The 18,957-nt window shown below is 47.0% G+C and overlaps 1 long non-coding RNA gene across 1 annotated transcript; it reads right to left on the reverse strand.

Moving 5' to 3' along the window:
- Positions 1–3,037: 3,037 nt before the first annotated feature.
- On the reverse strand, positions 3,038–4,650 carry LOC110355697 (uncharacterized). Its single transcript, XR_002408552.2, has 2 exons — positions 4,234–4,650; positions 3,038–3,895 (listed from the first exon to the last, which is right to left on the reverse strand). It is a non-coding gene; the product is annotated as an uncharacterized LOC110355697 (long non-coding RNA).
- Between the last annotated feature and the right edge of the window lie 14,307 nt (positions 4,651–18,957).

Below are 18,957 nucleotides of genomic sequence, written 5' to 3' on the forward strand. Positions count from 1 at the left end.
GTTCTGATTTTTTCCCTGACTACATTAAGCACAGGTCTAAGTACAAAATCCACCCATGACCACTAACAAAAGCCAAAGAAGCGTTTGCAGAAAGCCTGAGCACAAGCAGGCTCTGTGGCAGGAGCGCTTGGCGGGTAATGGTTGGGTTACACTGAAAACCAATCTCTTTTCCATCTGGCAGTGGAAATATCTTTTGTAGGAAAAGAAAGAGGCAGGACCAAAACTGCTAAGACCTCCAGAGTCCTTTACTGCTGCAAGGACCCACGGGCAGAGAGAATGGGAGCATCTCTGTTGTCACGGTTTGAAACCCTGAGGATACAGAAGATGAGTTGGAGCAAGTGGGATTTCCCTGATTTTTCAGGTTTGAAGCCAGGATGGGGACAGGGCAACGGCACCCCTAATGTTGGTGCCCAGGGTGACATGAGGCCACTTTTGTGACACAGGCCATCAGGTGACAGCTGCAGCACAAGCCTGTGCAAACAGGAACTCTGCAAGTCACTTTGTCCCCCAAATTACTCTGCTCCTGTACAGGAAACTGAAGATGTAGGTGGATTATATCTTATGAGTTTTGCAGGACAAGAGAAAATCTATGAGGAGTTAGGCCTTTATTGTACTAAGCACTGCAAATATGCAAAGTAAAAGACCGTATCTCTCTCCAGCTACTTACGATCCACACAAAGAAAGGGTGGGATTTCAACAGGAAACATAAGTATATTATGTGATTTTTCACTGGTGACAAACACAAGTGTGTTTTCTTTGCTCAGACTATTTACTGATGTGAAAAGCAAAATCCTGCCTGTAAAATCAGACACATGCTGTTTGGAAAGATGTTTTCTAAGAATTAAATCTAGATAAAGTCCTGAGCCAGTTTTTGCAGAGACGGGATGCAGGAGGACAGATTCGGTTTTAGGATGGGTCTGTGGGATTACAATGAGGCCTCTGATGTTTCTCAAGCGATGAATTATTTCAAGGAGCAACCTGGGCTATAACAGCCCCTGTGTCACAGTGGCAGGGTGAGAGAGGAACACTTTTAAATGTTAATTAGTAGGGAAGAGCTGTCTTGCACACTAACCACAAAGATCTCTGGTGATGGCAGGAGGCAAAGGGGAGCAACAGAGCATTTCATTTGCAATGCATGTTTTTATTTCACCTTGGAGATGCGCTCATTGATGGATTTGGCATGCAGATAATGAAACTGCATTACTGTAGGGTTCCTGACTGCAAGGTGCTTAAGCACAAAAGGAAACCCGTAGGAAACCTCCTCATGAGGAGCAGGAACCCTGTCACTTAGGAAAGGGAAAAGGAAGCAGGAAAGTGTTGTACCTGCGAGCAGGTTAGAAACAGCAGAGGCTGAGGATGTGCAGTCCCAGCTGGGCAAGGGGAGGGTGAAACAGCAGGGGGGGGGATGAAGCAATCCTACACAAATCAGACAACATGGATGAGCTGGGTGATGGGGACAGTTCATGCTCCTTTCTGTTGCTTCCTTCTTCACATTGAGGTCTCCTGAGAAATCCCCCTCATGCACCATTGCCATCAAGCTGGGAGCAGTTTTCAGTCCTCCAGCTTCACTTCTTATCACACACATCCTTTCCATCGAGTGGACAGAGGAGCCGTGGCTCTACCACGTACAGGTTTTGAAACGTGGCCAAACTGGGGACACGGTTGTCCCCCGCCCTGTCCCGGCATCGTACTTTGCACCTGGGAGAAGTGGGTGGGGAACACCACCACATTGAAGCTGTTATGGCTCTTGAGCTACACGTGTTTTTATTGGAGGGTTGATGTGCCAAATGCCACGCCAACCCCATCTGCACAGAGCAGACCTCCATCCCACCGCTCTGCTCTGGTTTCCTCCGCTGGGGTCAAACCCATGGTGCCACAAGGGTCACCTCCACCCCAGGCCACCCCATGAAGAACAACGCTGGGGTGATGACATCCTCCATTCAGAGGGAACTTCTTGCCATTTCTTGGGTTGCAACTAAAACCACATACAGGTCCTCCTAAACTGGTGTAAATCAGGAATTACTTCAGTGACATTAGAAGGGCCAAATACAGTGTCAGGCAAGAACGAAGACAAATGTTCCTGCCTGAATCCCTCCTTCTAGTTAAACTTAAATTTAAAAAAAACAAAGAAAAAAAAAAGACATAAAAAATGAGCAGAGGAACCAGCTGATAACATGTGCTGGGCTGGTGCAGCCAGTGGCTGCATCTCACCGTGCGGGTGGTTGACTTCAGCGGCTGCATTTTGCTCAGTTGCACAGTTTTCAAAGTGCTTTTTTGATCCCAGGATGAAAAGTGCTGTATACATGTAGCATTCCCTTGTACAACTGTCTGTCTGTTCGTCCCCAGAGCATGCTCTGCAGCTTGCTTATTGTCTGCAGTTAAGGGGAACCACGGTTACAGCACGCCTGCATGTTTAATGCTATTTCAAAGTCCCTCTTGACTTCCCTTTTCATCCTTCTTCAGGGCTATGTTTAGACTCTGATTTCCAACCTCCTGGACTGCGATTGTTATTAAAATGCAGCACTGGTAACGCTCCATGCATCCCTGCCATAACAAACCACTGCAGGCAAGCACAGCACCAGGGAGAGGGGCGGCTCTGAGTGACCACGCAGTGTTTAGGATTTGAAACCAGACAGGTTTGCTTTGTTTATACAGATCTAAAGACAATTCCCATCTACTCTATACAAATAAGGCAACAGGGAAAAAGGAGGAGAAAGGAGGGTTAAGAGTGTAATCTGCAGAACCAAATGTAAGGGCTATAATTAATCGGGTAATTGCAGTATTTGCGTGGAGTGTCTGTAAATATTACCTCTATTTCTAAGTATAGTACTTTGGACCACGTATCATATCATGGAACTAACTGTCAAATAGAAAACACATCCACTTGACTGGAATATAATGAATATTAGGTCAGCCAAAATGCAAACTGACTAAATTAATTTGTAGTTGTGTACCAACTGATGTTGGTGTGATAATTTAATGAAACCCTTCAAATAAATATCCGCTGGGGGAACAACACCGAGGAGCAAACAGAGTGTGCACTGAAGGATTATAAGGCTTTTATGTGGCTACAGAAGCTGGTCCCAGGGAGCAAACAGACACGAGGGGAGGGGTGATCTTGCAGAGCACAGAGGAGGATGCAAGGGCTGAGCCGGGGAGCCTGGTGATGCTTTGCAGAGCCTTGGACCTCTGAGCTGCCCCCGAAGGACCTCAGCTGGGACACCCACGGCTGGACGCAGCCCTCCGGAGCCGGCGTGACGCATACAGAGGCTCCGTGGGTGGCCCTTGGCTCGTGCGGGGCTCCGGCCGCCCCAGCGCTGAGTCGTGCCGTTCTCCGGGAGAGACGGTGGTTGATGTGACGGCAATTTGGAGCAGTTTGAGAAACACTGTCTCGGCCTCATGAGAAACGCAGAGCAAAACGAATGGGTTTGAATCCTTCTTGAAATACTTTGGTTCCTCGGTCAGATGATTTGAAGTTTCTGAAAACCAAAACACTGTGTTTCTGCATCCCTTTGTTTCCTTTCTCATTTGGGCAAGGTCAAAATAATCATTGAAATAATTCATTTGAGGAGCCACAATATGTTGATCCCAATGGGAATCTGGGGGAAGAGAGTCGTGTTTGAGGTGCACGATGTCAGCCCAAATCCAGGCAGAGCAGGGTCAGACAAACAAGTGGTAGGAATCCCAGGCAGGGTCACGGCAGCGCAGACTGAGCAGGAGCTGCTATGAGCTGTGGTTGGCCACACCGATGAACCAGCACGCGTCCCGTCAGGAGAATGTGGAGACACCACAGAAGGCCCTCATTTTGCCTAAGGTGAATCAAAGTTACCTCTTCTTCGGGATGCAGAGGCTGTTTGTGCAGACTGATGCTGGAGGGTTGTGCTCCAAGAGATGCCTGTGGGCAGAAGGGGTGAGATGGGCTGAAGGCTGAGGAGCAAACAAGCTCGCCCCAGGTGTGGGGGGGCTGGCAGGACATGCTGCAGCAAGGGAGAAGGGACAGGTGGAGGAAGGCAAGCACACACATCCAGGGACAGGTGTAGCTGCAAGGCTGCACCAAGTACACCTTCTGCCACAAACCAGAGGACCCAATATTAACTCTCTAACTCATTATGATGAGAAATACCCTCCCGTATCACCATGGGGTGAGATAGATAAACATCAGCACAGGATAAAAAAATACTAAGCACATCAGGATAGAGAACTGAGGGGCTTCCTCAGCATAAATGTACTTACGCCACGTGACGCAGATGTCACTGTCCCCACGCAGCCCAAGGTACCACCATCTCCTGGTGCTGCTGCGTGTTGGCTGGTGATCTCTGTGACAGCTCCATCCTCTATGTTTATCCCATTTAGCACCAGGATTTGTCAGGTAAGTGCTGCAGCTGTGTTCCCAAGGTGGCTCCAGGTGCAGGCCATGGATTCTCCCTTCCCTCAGGTGATCCAGATGCTGCCCAGTGAGGTCCTGGGGAGTTTCTCCCCCAGCAGCTGGCTCTGGCATTAGCACTGCCATAACCTGAAGAGCAGGAGGACAGGAACTCTTTTCCTCCTCCTTGCTTTGCTGCTGGTTTGTGGGGGCAGGGAGGGGAGGATGGTGTGGAAGGACTCTACAAAAAGTGCCTCGGAGGCAAAGAGAACCACCTCTGTGCAGAAACCTGCCTGTGCTCGTCTGGGCAGAACCTCTCATGACATCACCTCACAACTGGCTTCACAACAACACGCTGGAGGAGACCCTGACGTGGAGGGAACCTGCTCCTGGCCATGGAGGAGACATGCTGTGAACCAGGAACAGCCTGGCCCTGGTGGAGCCCGGAGGGACCCTCCTCTGTCCCCAGAGCCTCTGGGACTTCACCTGCCACCCCAATCCCTGCCAAAGGCACGGGGGATGCTCCTGTGTGCATGGAGGTAGGTTCCACCTTAAGCAGTGCCAGTCTAACGTGGGCTCAAAGCACCCTGGAGACGCCCTTTTGATAACTGGGAATTTTCTATCAGTTTAACCACTCCCTTATCCCCCCCTCAGTGAAACTGTTGCTTTTTCCGGCACATGATTTACACAGCAGCAAACAAGGCCAGGCCTGGGGAGTGGGATAGTCCCAAGTCTGTTGTGCTGATGTTGATCTGGGGGAGCCCCAAAAGAGCCTCAGGAGCATTGCTGGGGTTCACAGCTCTGGTGTTCCCCGGCTTCATTCAGACAGAAGCAATCTCAGAAAAGCTGTTTTCACTCACTTGCTTTTCTATGTCCTCCCAGCCTTGCATTTATGATCAGGTCCCCGAGTTGACTATAAAAAGGCATCAAATTAACCTGGCTGTGAGCACCTGTTTGTAAACGTGACCGCTCTGACTCTGCTTCGGGGTTGTTTCCAAAATGCACTGGGGAGAATTCCATGTCCCAGCCCATAATCCTTGTGAGGCTGTGCTGGGAGCGGGCAGCCCGCACGGACCCGGCTGCCTGCCAGGGAACCAGCCCTGCCTGCCGTGGGCAAGGACCTGCAAGCCCTCAGGAGCCCGGGACAGGTGTTTTTGCTGCTCTTGCTTGTGGAGGCATCGCAAAGTGTGGGAGGGTGCTGGAGACTCTGTAATTATAGCCTGTGAATTTAAATCCCACAGTTTGCAGGAGCTCTGGGATATTTCATGCACCGTAAGCTCAGCAACACCTTCGTGACAACATGAAGACTCATAAGTTTTTGCCTGGCTGTGGCAAGGTGCGAGATTTCACTCATTAACTCTTGCGCTACCAGTGACTCCTCTTTGCCTTCTGTAAATGACGGGAAAAAGAACAGGAAAGAAAGAGGCAAGGGTGAAGGAAAACACCCAGAGATGCTCTTAGTAACTGCAGAGCTCAGGGGAGACCTCGGCTGTTCCTCGTTGCTCTCATGGGTTTCTTTCTGCCTTTGAGCCTAGTGTTGTAAATAAGGTGAGAGGTTCATGTATTCATTTGAGATTTTCTTCACCTGAATTAATCCCAGCTGTGTTTACAGGGACACAGTTCCTATCACTCTGCATTAAACACTCTCCCCCCATCTCCTTTTTTCAAAGCATTCAGTTTATTTCAGAGGGTTCATATTGGGCTCCCAAATTCACGGACATCATCAGGAACTCTCTGTGTCTCTCAGTCTCATCAGGACTTTGCGTCTTGGTTTGCCTCCCACAGGGGAGAGCAGCAGGGCTCCAGGAGTTGCTTGGTAGCATGTGTAAAGTGCTAGGAGAGGTTAATGATTTTTAAGTTATGAGTATTAGTTAAGCATATTGTTTCAGCATTGCACATCTATTTAGTAAATATATCTGTATCCTCTATTTCAGAGGCAACATTGCCCTGTTTGTCACCTGGAGCGTCAGCAATGCTTTTGTTGGCCCTCCTGCTGCAGTGCTTCACCCGCTCTCCTCATTACTGCAGATTTTCCCCTGACTAACATCCGTGCCTTCACACCCCAGGTGTGTACATGCAAACTGGGGATGAGGTGTGTGGAGAGCAGCCGTGTACAATTCCCTGCACTTCCTTGGCACCCCACGCTCACCCAAGAGGAGCGGGAGGGCAGTGGGGACCTCTGGGGCCAAAAGCACTGTTTCACCCCCCCACCAAACCCCTCAGTGATGCTCAGCACCACCAATGTTTCTACGCTTTTTGGAATGTCTTTAGCTTTGAAGAGGAATATAAAAGCCATTTCCATCTGTTGCTTTGTGCAGCATAAGGGAAGCAGGTTGTTGGTCACCTCTCCTGGAGGGTGTCTTACTCGGTGCAGTCTCGGATGGTCTCTCATCTTGGCTCCTGCACAACTTCCCCCAGGAGCAATGGGAGCTTTGCCGGAGTGAATTCCCATAGAATATGACAACAGGACTGAATTATACCTTTAGCTACCTGAGTTTTTCTTGTTGAGCCTGTAATATGCAGAGGCTTGGGCTGCCCTGAGTTGGAAAGTCCATCATTCACCCTCTTATCATAACTCACGGAGCCAACAGGCTGTTTCCTCTGGAATAATAAATATACCTTGAAATGGAGGTTAAAATAGGGCCAGGGAGCGCTGAAAGCACCAGGGCAGGCCCTGACATGTTCATGTTTTTCCTTCTCTCTCTGTATCAGTGGCAGCACATCCTGCCCGAGCGCTGCCCCAGGCCTCGGATGGGGACGTGGGGACAGGTGTTTTTGGCCCCTCCTGGGTGAGGGGAGCACAATGTGACAGCAGGACAGGAGCCACGGTGAGGTCTTCCCTGACCAGCTAAGGAAACCAAAGAGATGGGTTTCAGCTAAGTGTAATAACATCATTGCACTAAGCTTTGCCTGAAGCTTTTTGCTCTCCCTGTCCTATATGGATAGGGTGACCAGCGGTGCAAAGTCTAACCGAGGACAAAATCTTCCCCATTGCTAAAACTGCTTGTAATTTGGGTTTTTACATTCCTAAGTACCAGTGGAAAATGTTTGTGAATAAGATATCTAAGTGAGAAGTGATAATTAATACGTACTGGAACATCAGCTCTTCATGCAGCTGTGGGTTTTCTCAGACTTGGGGAAATTTAATGTCTTCACATCTCTGCTCCTCTGTCAAAAGTTATTGTGAAGTTCAAAAATGGTTGTGGGGAGAGAGGGGTCCTGACAGACAGACAAAGAATCTTTCCATGTGTGACCACAGAAAGAAGTATTATAACAACCTGCAACAGGCAGGTGAAAATATTGGGTGAGAGGTGGTGAATTCTGCCTTTTTGTGTGCACAACCTTCTGTATGGCTCTTTAACACAACCAATAAATGCAAAAAAAATATATATCTGAGGTTGAACTTCCCCACAATCCAGACATGAGCACTTCAGACTGGTTAGTCATGACAAACCACAGGAAAGTTTGGAGATGTTGGGAGGGTTTTTAGTGTAGCATGATTTTACTCAGGACTTCAGCAAGGTCACATCATAGATAAAGAGGCGTTTTTTCCACATCATGACTAGTTTTGGCTTTCGTCGCATTTGTGAGAGCAGAACAGTGGGTCTGAGCCCCCTGCCCAGGTGTGACTCCTGTGACAAGAGCTGAGACTCTCATGAGTGAGAGCTGAGCTCAACCTCTGGCTTTGAAATATCCTTGTCCCAACAGATTTATCACTGGGGCCACACTAAGGCCTTGAAAGAAAGGAAGCGGCTCTGTTTTGCAGTCGTTTCTTCCCGCAAGTTTGTTTGCAGTTGTCCTTCTGTTATTATTTTAGCTCCAGTGATTACACATGTGGGGCCCTTCGTGCTTTGAGGTCTTTTTGTTTTGTTGGACTCTCAGGGCCATCAATGAAAATTACTTAAAAATCACTTGTTAAATGGATTTACCTTGTTGTGGACCTGGTATCAGATTTTACTGTGCAAGCTGTAATTAGTCATTGCATGAGGACTGGCGAGTGGGAGGCAAAGGGTTAAGAGCAAATGTTGGAGAAAGGAAAGATACGTATCATTAAATAAAAATGTGACCACCCATGATTACAAGTGTTGTATTCCTCCTTTTAATAAGCACACACCGTACTTTCATTAACCCGGGCCTGCCTGAATGGCCGCCTGTCTGGCCGAGCAGGCAGTGATTTTGTAAAAGCTGTCCCTAATGACAAAGACAGGCCACCTACCCTGAACTTTTCTCTATGACTTTATTCTTCAGCAGTGCTCATGTGTAAATAAACTTGTTTACTCCCATCAGGATGGTAATGATAATGAAGCCCTATTTGTTTCGCCACAATGACAAAGTAATTTGTGCATAGCCCAAGCGGAGAAAGCGGGGGGGTGAGGGTGCAGTTCTGCTTTATGGTTTCTCCATAGGCAAAGTTGCTGCAGTCAGTGTTTTTCTTTGCTCTTCATTGTGTGTGATGGGTCAGCGAGGGAGAACTTCTCATCCCGGAGCTCTGCATGGGCTGGAAAGGGAACAGCAAAGAAAACAGGATGATAAGCCGTGAGTGAAGTGAGGAGCCAGACGAGCCGATCTGGGAGGGAGAGAGTGACTAAGTGAGAGAGAAGGGGAGTTATCTGGTCAGGCTTGTGAGTCACTATAGAAAATGTACAGAGCAGCACAACCTGATGTTTGGTTAGGTTTTTTTCCATTCACTGATATCTCTGAAGCACTGATGAATCACAGCAAGAGGATGTACAGAAAACAGGGAACCTGAGAGTGGCTGGTGCAGCCTGGAGTGCAGGGCAGAGGGCTGGGAGGGGATGGGGCATCTCCAGGGAGGAGGATGTAGCGAGGGTGCACTCATGGGTAGATGGAGCTGACCTAAGACTGCTGTGACAGAATGGGCCCCCCCGCTGCCCTCACCCTGCTTTGTGTCCCATTGCCTCTCCCTTGCCAAGATTTTGGGCATCCTCACAGGTGGCTCCTGACCCAGCTGGAAATCAATCCCTTCATTTTTGGGGCATGGTTAGTTTTCAGCTGATTGTGCCAAACTGGAGAAAGTGAACATAAGATTTGTTAAAAAAGTTAGAACAAACAGTTTAAAGCTAGCTTTTGTAATAATTGCTGGAACTAAGAGCAGAGATGGGGCGATGTGGTTGTGGCTCACTGTACCCATAACAAGGCGGGCAGTGCAGACTTAGGTTGTGTTCATTATTTGTAACTTCCTGAAAAAGCATGATTAATTGAAAAGAAAAACATCATTAAAAAAACACCACCACACCCCTAAATAAACCCAGAATTGAAGAAAGGAAGGAAAAAGCCAGCCCAGACAAAATACTCATTGGCAGGCTCCTCAGGAAACCTAGTCAGCAGCTGCAGATGCCTCGTACAGAGTTGGGGAGGTCAATGCAGCTGAAATCTGGAGAGCATTTTACAGGTGACCCACCCTCCGGGGTCTCCCACACGGGGGAGCAGATAGAGGCGTGTGTGATGGGGAAACTGGAGCCCAGTCTGTGGGTGCAGAAGTACCCAGAGCTGTGCAGTGATTCCCAAGTGCAGGTGGGTTTGGCAGGAGTTTAGATGGGACTGGAGAGCAGCAGATATCTGAAAGGTGCTGAGATAATTGACAGGGAATAGAAGTGTAAAACCCCTTAGGCCGTAGCATGTTACATTGCTGAATTACAGGTAAGTATGCTGCAGAATTACTCCACCACAGCATTGGGGTGCAATCTGCTCCAAGCTGAAGCAGAGAGCTCTGCATTCACACTGCTGAAGGCAGGAGCAGCAATTTGCCTCCTAATTGCAACTGGCTCAAGTGGATATATGCCCCTGAAGTGGCTGGATATTCTAATAGCAGTAAATAGTGCCTTGCAATAGAGCTTTTGTGGGTGGCCCTCAGACCCAAGGCGGCAGTGGATCCATGGTTCTCTCTGCTGTGCAGGGTGCTGGGAGCTCTCACCAGCCTGTCCTGCTGGCTGGATGTGCACCAGAGCACAGGAACCATGGGATGCTGTTTCTTCTTACGAATCCCCTCCATTTTGCCTGTGCAAATCAGGCTGTTGAGCTCTCCAGAATGTATTCCCTGTCTGACTGTAGTCACACAAGTTTTGCTCAGACCTCCGGTCAGTGTCGAGGTGACTTTCTGCAGCACGAACGTGCTGGCAGAAGAGATCTCCAGGAGGCTGTCGTTGACAAGAAGACCTCACTCCCTTATTCTGGCTTCCACCAAGCACAGCAAACACTCACAGATGTGACTCTAGGGCAAAACAGAAACAGCTAATCTGAGGTAATAACACTTTGCTCCTCTGTAGCATCTTCCTCAAGGACCTCAAAGTGCTTTTCAAACGTTAATGAATTAAAGCTTTGCAGCCCTCCTGATGGAAGTTAAAAGGAAGGCGAAACACAGCACAGCAGTGCTACACAAGCTCAAAAAGTCTCCAAATTGTTTCCATGGGGACTGAAGTCTCCGCTAACAGCAGTGCGGATCAGCCCACCCCTCCAAAATGCCGAGGGAGCGGGAGCACAGCACCTGCCTGCTGGGGATGGAAACCGGGGAGGGCACGAGGAAGCCTGGCTGGGAAAAGACCTTTCTGCTGAGGAACCTATTTGTGCAAATCTCTCTTTCTGGTCAGGGATGTTTAAAAAAACCAAATCACTGAATCCTCCTGAGCAGACACCTGATTTGACTCCTCTGAGAAACGATGGTTTGCATGAAGCTTCTTTATTTGTAAGAGCAAGAAAGTTCAGGCAATGCTGAGAGGCTGCGTGTGCAGCTGAGCTTTAAAACCTTCTCTGTGCTGCACAAGGTGCAGCTCTGCTGGAGCACTGAGCCACCCGGCATCGCTAATGACCTTGTTTTCTCAACTCACCCCAGACAGCACGACACAACGCCCTTCCCCACACCACCTCCGCTCTCACTCAGAAATAACAACGGTGTCGCCTGCGAAACCTCTGGCACCACCTCACACGCTTCTTCGAGGGCTTTCACCCCACGCCTGTCTCGTTTTGACATCGTTTAGCAAGGAAAACCTGACAGGAACCCTAAAGCAGGAAAATACAGGAACCACATTCCCTGCCCGAGTCCCCTTTGCTGCATGACTAAGGATGCAAATGCCCTCAGGCTGTAGGAGCAACTGCACCTACACCCAAAAATCACAATATCTCCATGTCTCTTCCCTTCCCAGCGGTCTGTCCTGAGCCATCTGCTCTGCTTGCGCTCACGTCTGCTGGGTTTCCAGTTCTGCAGCCTCCACCTGCAAAGCTGAGGCTGCGCTATGGGGAACAGGTACGTTGAGAGCTCTGGTGTTATAGGACATCCCAGAGCAGAAACTGGGCGTAATTTTGGTTCTTAAGGTAATTGTGCTCCAGTGTTGCTTCAGAGGTGTTGACAAAGGTGAGGTAAGGGCCGGGTGACTTTTCCTTCTGTGGCAGACTTAATATGAGAGACAATGGTTCCAGGGCAAAACCTGAAATTTGGACTTGGACTCTGAAACCTGCAAAGATGAAATAATTGCGTGTATTAATTCATTGAATTAACTGAATGGAATGATTTGATGAATTGTATAATTGAAATAAATGAATTTAAATCATTAATTCATTCATTTGAATGACAAGAATTCATCTCTCTGATGTGGCTAAATGTTAGTTCCTAATTCAGATTTGTTTCACCCAGGGATTTGGAATAACAGTTAAAACAGTAAATCCAGTCTGCTTCATAGGCTTTCCAGTACCAAACCAGAGCTAAATCTGACAAGCACCAGTAAGTAAAAGAAAAGGCCAGATAGATTATTAGAAATGAGTGTAACACATATAATAAGCATTGAGATCAATAAAAATAGCACAGTTCCGTTTCATGGTGAGGTTCTATTATAAATTATTGAGTATTTGTATTTTGGAATTGATAGCCACAATAACTGTCTTGCAGATGTTCCTGTTGTTAACTCTCAAGGCCTTGGGCATGATAAATGGCTCAGATTATCGTTTATAAAAACAACTCCTTTCAAGGCTTTTTAAGCTTGTGATTAAATATTGTCCTAAATGAGGATCGAAGGTTAACAGTCAGTATTGCTGGAATAATAAATTAAACTCGCCTCCCATAGCTGACTGTCAAAATAGGTAAGGGCATGGGAGAACAAATGTTGAGATTTCTCTTGCAAATCTAATTGGTTGAACTTTATACAAGTCTAAGACAAAACTGGGGTGGATCTGAGCTGGTCTGTCCCACCAGTGGTTTTTAGAAAGCTGGCAATAATCACACGGCTTGGAAAATGCATTTCTTTGTGCGTGAAGAAACTTAAACATGTGTTCCACATGAAAGCATCCAGAATGATTTGAAGGGCTGAATGGGGTGCAGAGAATTTGGGGGAGAAGATGTTGCATTAAGGTGTGGGCTGAAAACATCTATTTTGAAGGTTCAGCCCAAGCTACCAGGGCTAAGAGGAGAAGAAAGACCAGCCTGGGGAGCTACCCGCCTCTCTCAAGGGCACGAGGGCTTTTAACCTTAAATAACAATTACCGCTGATGCGAAGTCATGGCCAGAAGGTTGTGGGGACCCAGGAAAGCAAGACGATAATATCAGAGGTGATGTATCTGTGTGAGTAGATCTACCACTCCTCCCCATGTTCGCCTGCACAGACGCCCGGCTGACAGACGAGAAGAGCAGCGCTGTTACTGAGGTTTCTCTGAATATTTTTGGGTCTGATTAAATTCCGAGTGCAAACGCTCTCAGCAGTTCCCTTGCAAACAACCTGCTCTTTAGAAATGTGATCAACAGCCTCTCAGGTGTGTTTTCCAGAATCTAAAATAGCTCAGCTGTGGTGCTGCCCTTCATGAAACCCCAAAAAAGAGTATCGAGACATGGGTGGGAGGAGGTTAGAGCCTAAAAATCTGTAGAAAGCCAAAAGGGGTTAGAGGATGAAAAAGGGAGTGAGAGGATGAAAAAAAGGGTGCCAGGCTGAAAACAGGATTGCAGGTCAAGAAGGGAAGGGAGCCTAAAAAGGGAGGGATGGTCCAAAAAGGATGGAAGGCTGAGAAGGGGTTGGAGGCTGGTGGTGGGAGGGAGGCCAAAAAACCAGTCAGAGGCTTGGTGGTGGAGGGGCGGCTGCTAAAGAGTTGGAGGGGCTGGGAGGTTGAAGAGGTTTGGGAGACTGAAAAAGAGTGGGAGGCCAAGAAGGAGCAGGAGAGGGACAGATGTGTCCTCCAAGTGCTCTTTTCCTAATGGCTCTTTTGTTGCTGCAAGGAAGTGTGCTGTCATCCACGCTAAAACTGCTGAATATAAATTGGAAATAAGGAAAAAAACCTGAATGCTGTAAGAATGAATCTCAATGCCCACCTCCAGCGTCTGAAACCAATGAAGGAGACAGCATTAAATCAGGACCCAGCAATAACCACATGTCTGCTCAGCCCCGGTCACAGCAAGCGACAACAGAGAGGGGCTCGGTGGGAGAGGTACCTCTGACTGTATTTACGGGCCTCTCAGCAATACGGGAGGAAAAAATCTCCTGGTAAAAAGTGAAATGAAACCCTCTAGCAACACCCTGCCATAACCACATGAAAGCCCCATTCCTGTCTGGTGGCCTTTGTTGGGGACCTGCCGGCAAAGTGTGAAATGTCACACGCTGCAGCCAAAGCGCCCGGGTTGTGCCTCACTCCTCCCTTGGCTGCTCCTGGAGAAACAGGGTGTTTAAACAGACATAACAAAGCTGTTTATATCCTAAAGTATTCTTTCATGCTTGGGAACTGAGACTGTAGCCTCAGCATCCAAGATAACTTCATAATAACCTTTTAGTGGAAATAACCCTTATTTACAAGGAAGTTCTATTGCTAAGCTGAGATGTAAAATAAAAGCAGCAGATATTATTCATAATGCAGTGGAAAAGTAGACTACTTACAAGGGATTTTTTTTTTAATTCTAAAAGCAACAATTTCAGATTAGAAATCATGGGGAAAATCTTGAGCCCATTGAAGTCAGCACAAGCAATTTCCTTACCTGTGTTATGAAGAACATTTTACCTTATGAAAGCCCGGCAGATTTTTTGATCTAATTTCTTTTTATCATTTATTCTATTTGATTACTTTCTGTACGTTTCTGTTGGACGGTGCAAGCAGGTTGGTATCTTTTCTGCCTCGAGTCAATTTAACTGTCCCATTCCTACACCCTAGAGCAGCGAAAACAACTACATGTACTCTCAATTTCTTAAAAAAAAACCCAACCAACCAAAAAACCCCCAAAACAAAAAGCAGCAAACCCAAATGGCCATGGTCCCGAGCCACAAACTAGTGATATTAATTCTCTATGCCCTCCTTCTTTATTTTCTAGCACTACCAAAACTGGGCTGTTAAATTCTCTCGTGTTGTTCCTTCAGCGGGAAAATGCTGACATTCAGAAGGAAACTATTTTCTATTTCAGGTAAGTGACAAACTGTATGTTGGATATTGAGTTTACCGGGAGATATTACTTATTTACACTCCTGAGTATTGAAGGGTATTAAGGAATTAAATATTACAGAATTAAAGCAGCTGTGATGCTTGTTCTTGGACATGCTCCTGTGCACAAAAAAGAGGTACAAAATTGAATCATAATCTGATGACAGACCAGATTTTGAGTCTTCCAAAACCTTTCCATAGGGCAATTTTACAAGGTGTATAGAACACCCCAGCACAGCCCCACACACGTAATGTGTAACTCCCTGCCTGTTGCACATCTCTACCCGCCATCCTCTCACCATCACTGTAGGAGCTTTGCCTGCTGAGATCCAAATGCAGGCTGCAGAGAGTGGTGCTCGTCCTCTGTGACACGGATCTGATGGTCAAGACCTCCACCGTCTGCCCTGAACTGCTGTGCTGCACATTTAGATCAGCTATGATGTCCTGAAAGGGACTTGGGACATGGAGACCATGCCAGGATTGCTTAATCTACCTCACAGAAAGGTTTTACATCTTAATTAATTAATATTTGGAAAGTTTTTTAGCCTTTTTGGCAGCATGCATGACAGAAACCACCTTAAGAGCCAGGAATCATCCACCTACAGCTCTCAAAGAGCTTCAAAAGTTGGTTGGAATGTTACATATATGTTAAAATACATTTTTTTCCCTCCAAAGTTTCACAGCTCCATCCTGTGCTGTCTAGAGAAAAGAAGAATAAATAATGTGGCTGGAGTTACTTATTGCACCACCACCACCGTTTTAGCCTTGTGGTATTATCCACCTCTGTTCCTTCCCCCATTCTTTACATTCAAGTACAAGAGCAGAGGCATTATACTAGAAAAAATGGATTTTGTTTAATTTAGTTATCACAGGATTGAACCCGGGAGACATGTGATACTATCAGTTACATAGTAGATATATTAAATACTAGATACTCTACATGTCCGACCAATTGTGCTGTATAATACACCTTTTTGAAGTATCTAAGTAATCTATTTTGATCGTTTTTACATTACGCTGCGGCCAGATCCTCATGTTAAGAAAACAAGGAAATACTAAAATCTGTGTGGTTTGGTTGGAGAGTGTTCGGGACCGCACACAGGTGAGCAAAAACTTATGTAAAGACACAGGCTTAAGTTCTCCTGGGTAAAACACACCATCTAGAGGTGGCCAGCGCTTCTGCAAGTGCTCTTCAAAAAAACAACAGACAGAAGGAACAAAACCGCTCACACTAAAGAAGAAATCTCACCTCGATAGAAGCAACAAAAGCACTTTAATCAGAACCTCAGCGCTATTTGAAATGGATATTTTCTGTTTCTGAAACAGGCTCTTCCATACCAAATAAAACAAGGCTTCTTTTTTCAAAGGCCTTTTGGAAAGAAAATCAGGTTACTGCTCGTGCTTCTAACACCAGAGGTCAGAAGGAAGGTGCTGGCTCTTGGGAACTGTGTTATATATGGGCAGCACAAATGCCTCTGCAGATAGACTCTTGCTTTCAGGTTATATATCTGCAAAGGTTTACCAAAAGGGTCAATATGATGGGATGGTGTCTAGGAAATTGCACTTTTCAAAAGAAATCCCTAAAGTGTGAAACTCTGGCTGAAGTCAGCGGGGATGTTGGAGATGCTGCAGGGACTGCAGGAGCAGCAAAGTGTCCCCCCACGGTTTGGAAGCAGAGACAGGATCCTCAATTCCGGCCCATGGAGAAACAGCCCCTGCCCTGGTGACATTTTAGACAGTTTTTGAAGGGTTGCAGGTTTTGTGGAGCCCAGCAAAAGGATTAAGAGAGCTGGAGTCCAGCTTTCCCCAGTATTGGGGAAGTATCTGATATCCATTAAAAGAGTAAATGGCTGGTGGTTTTAAAATTATGTCTATTATAAATGCAGGATAGCCATGAAAGCCAAAAGGTGAAGATTGGAAATACCGCACTTCACGTTCTTTCCCCACCCACTGTGGGGGAATATTCCTGCACTGATCGATTGCAGGAACTGTCTGTAAACAAACGCGTGTTTTGAAGCTCCCATGTAAACAGGAATCAAGACATCTTGCACCGTTTCAATAAACTTGTTTTCTTTGTGTCAGTCTATCTCAAGAACGTTGGAATCAGAACATTTCCCAGTGACAGCTTCATCCTTTAAACTCTGCAGATGAGAGAGCGTGCAGAACAATCTGTGCTGAGGCAGGATTCAGAGTTACCAGGGTGACACTTTGTAGTTTGTAGGATGCTGACAACGAGCTTCTCAAACACACGAGAAGGGACCATGAAGACCTGATTTTCCTCTGCTATCACTGAAGTGGCAACGGAGGCTGTGAATTTCCCCTGCCCTCTGCCTCCCCAGATCTTTGCTACTGTGGCCTGTGAGTTAGAGGTGACTTCTGGGGGCACGATAATGGCCCCTGGCACCAGGGATTTACCTTGGGAGGAGGGAGGATCCAAGCCATGGCTTGTCTTGGTTATGCCCAAGGTCTGCTGCTTCGCTTTCTCTTCCGTCAGGCAGTTCTGCAGCTGTCTTCAGTCTCAGTCACAGCACAAAGTTGTGTCTCTACCACACTTCTTCCCACAAAACCCCCAAAAAACAATTAAATAACTGTGGCAGCAAAAGCCTCTGGGTGCTTTTCATTTGCCCATCACTGGTAGAGTGCTTCAGGTTACTTTCCCTCTTTCTGCAGGTACAAATTAATTCATTAAAGTCTTTAGGGAGAACAACTCCAAAGACTCATTTGTGTTTCAGGTCTCCACACACCTGCATTGGTCAGGGGATTCTCAGTGTGCTACCGAGTGTTTGAATCCAGTTCAGAAAACTTCAGGTTCTGGTTCAGAAATGGTTTGCCCAAACTTTGCCCATTTCAGGCCTTCCCTAACTGAGATCACAAATTCCTTGACTTGAGGGAGAGGCTTATGGTGTTTTTTTCAAGAGAGAGAAAAGCAGAGCTTTAGCATCTACTGGGTTTTCAACAATGAAATCACAAAAAATTTATGAATACAGTTGCAGCAAAAAATAAGTCAAATTGTCAGCAATTGACAAGCAATTTCTCTGTTGACATTTGGCAGAACATCCACAGTGAACCCCAGAAAACTCGTTGAAACCAGCCACCCTGGTCCTGCCAGCACACGGTTGTCAGCGTGCTCTTTGCTCAGGGTTTTTAGGATAACAGTGACATCAGAGGTAGAAAAAGCCTCACAAACCACAGGAACTTACCTCTTCCCAGAGGCATAGTGGTTTCCCTCATAAAAGAACAGCAGGTGTTAGAGTGTCACCGAGGGACTTGATTTTGACCACAAAGCCAAGAAAAAGCAAGTGTCTCTAGTAAATCTCAGCTTCTCGGTGACCTCTGATGGAGCAAATCTGCCAAGGCTAAATTAGCTGACTTTTAGGCCAAAGCCAATGATTTATCTGTGTTGGCTGGGCTCAAATCCTGGAGGCTATATTGAGATTAGAAGGAAACTTACTCACTGGATGGCAAAGAAGCAGACAAAATTGGGCTTTTCTGACCGCAGGGAAATGTGGTGCAGAGATGGAAGATCTGGGGAAGGGTGGGACTGAGCAGAGAAGGGAGTGCAGTGCCTGGAGCAGGTGGGTGAGGTAGAGCTGTGCCCTGATCCCAGCTCTGCAGGGCTTGTGCTGAATCCCAGTCCTTTTCCTGTGTGAGCTTTCGCTGGGAGCGGTTCTGGGTGGGAGATTCAGAGGTGGGAGCCATGCAGAACTGGCTGCCTTACGACAAACAGCAGATCTCTGCAAAACTCCCAGTGCTGCAGCGCCAGGTGAAATGTGTGTGTGTGTCTGAGAGAGGAAGAGAGAGAAAGAATGCCTAGGGAGATGAAAAAAGTTGAAATGAGTCACTCCTCATCTTTTTGTCTAATTTGGTAGATAACACCGAGTGTGATGCTTCCCTGCCTCCCTGCTGAGCAGCTTGTGCAGAGCCGGTTCCAGTGCAGTCAATGAAAGGACTTCTCTGGATCCAGCCCATATATGGTGCAAAGTAAGGCAGAGGAGAGTCAGACACAGCGACACACTGGCTGCAGACGCCTCTGCCGTGTGTGAAGCCTGGGAGGTGGGATGAATTTTTGTCATGCAAAGATTTTATGAGCTGTGACATAAGCTCAAAATTGGAGGCATTTCAGCGGCTTCCTCAACTTAAAAGCGGTGTTCTAGAATGGCATTTGACACTTTATACGAACTTAAGCCCAGCCA

Source organism: Columba livia, chromosome 11 (assembly GCF_036013475.1).
Source record: "Columba livia isolate bColLiv1 breed racing homer chromosome 11, bColLiv1.pat.W.v2, whole genome shotgun sequence".
Taxonomy (NCBI): domain Eukaryota; kingdom Metazoa; phylum Chordata; class Aves; order Columbiformes; family Columbidae; genus Columba; species Columba livia.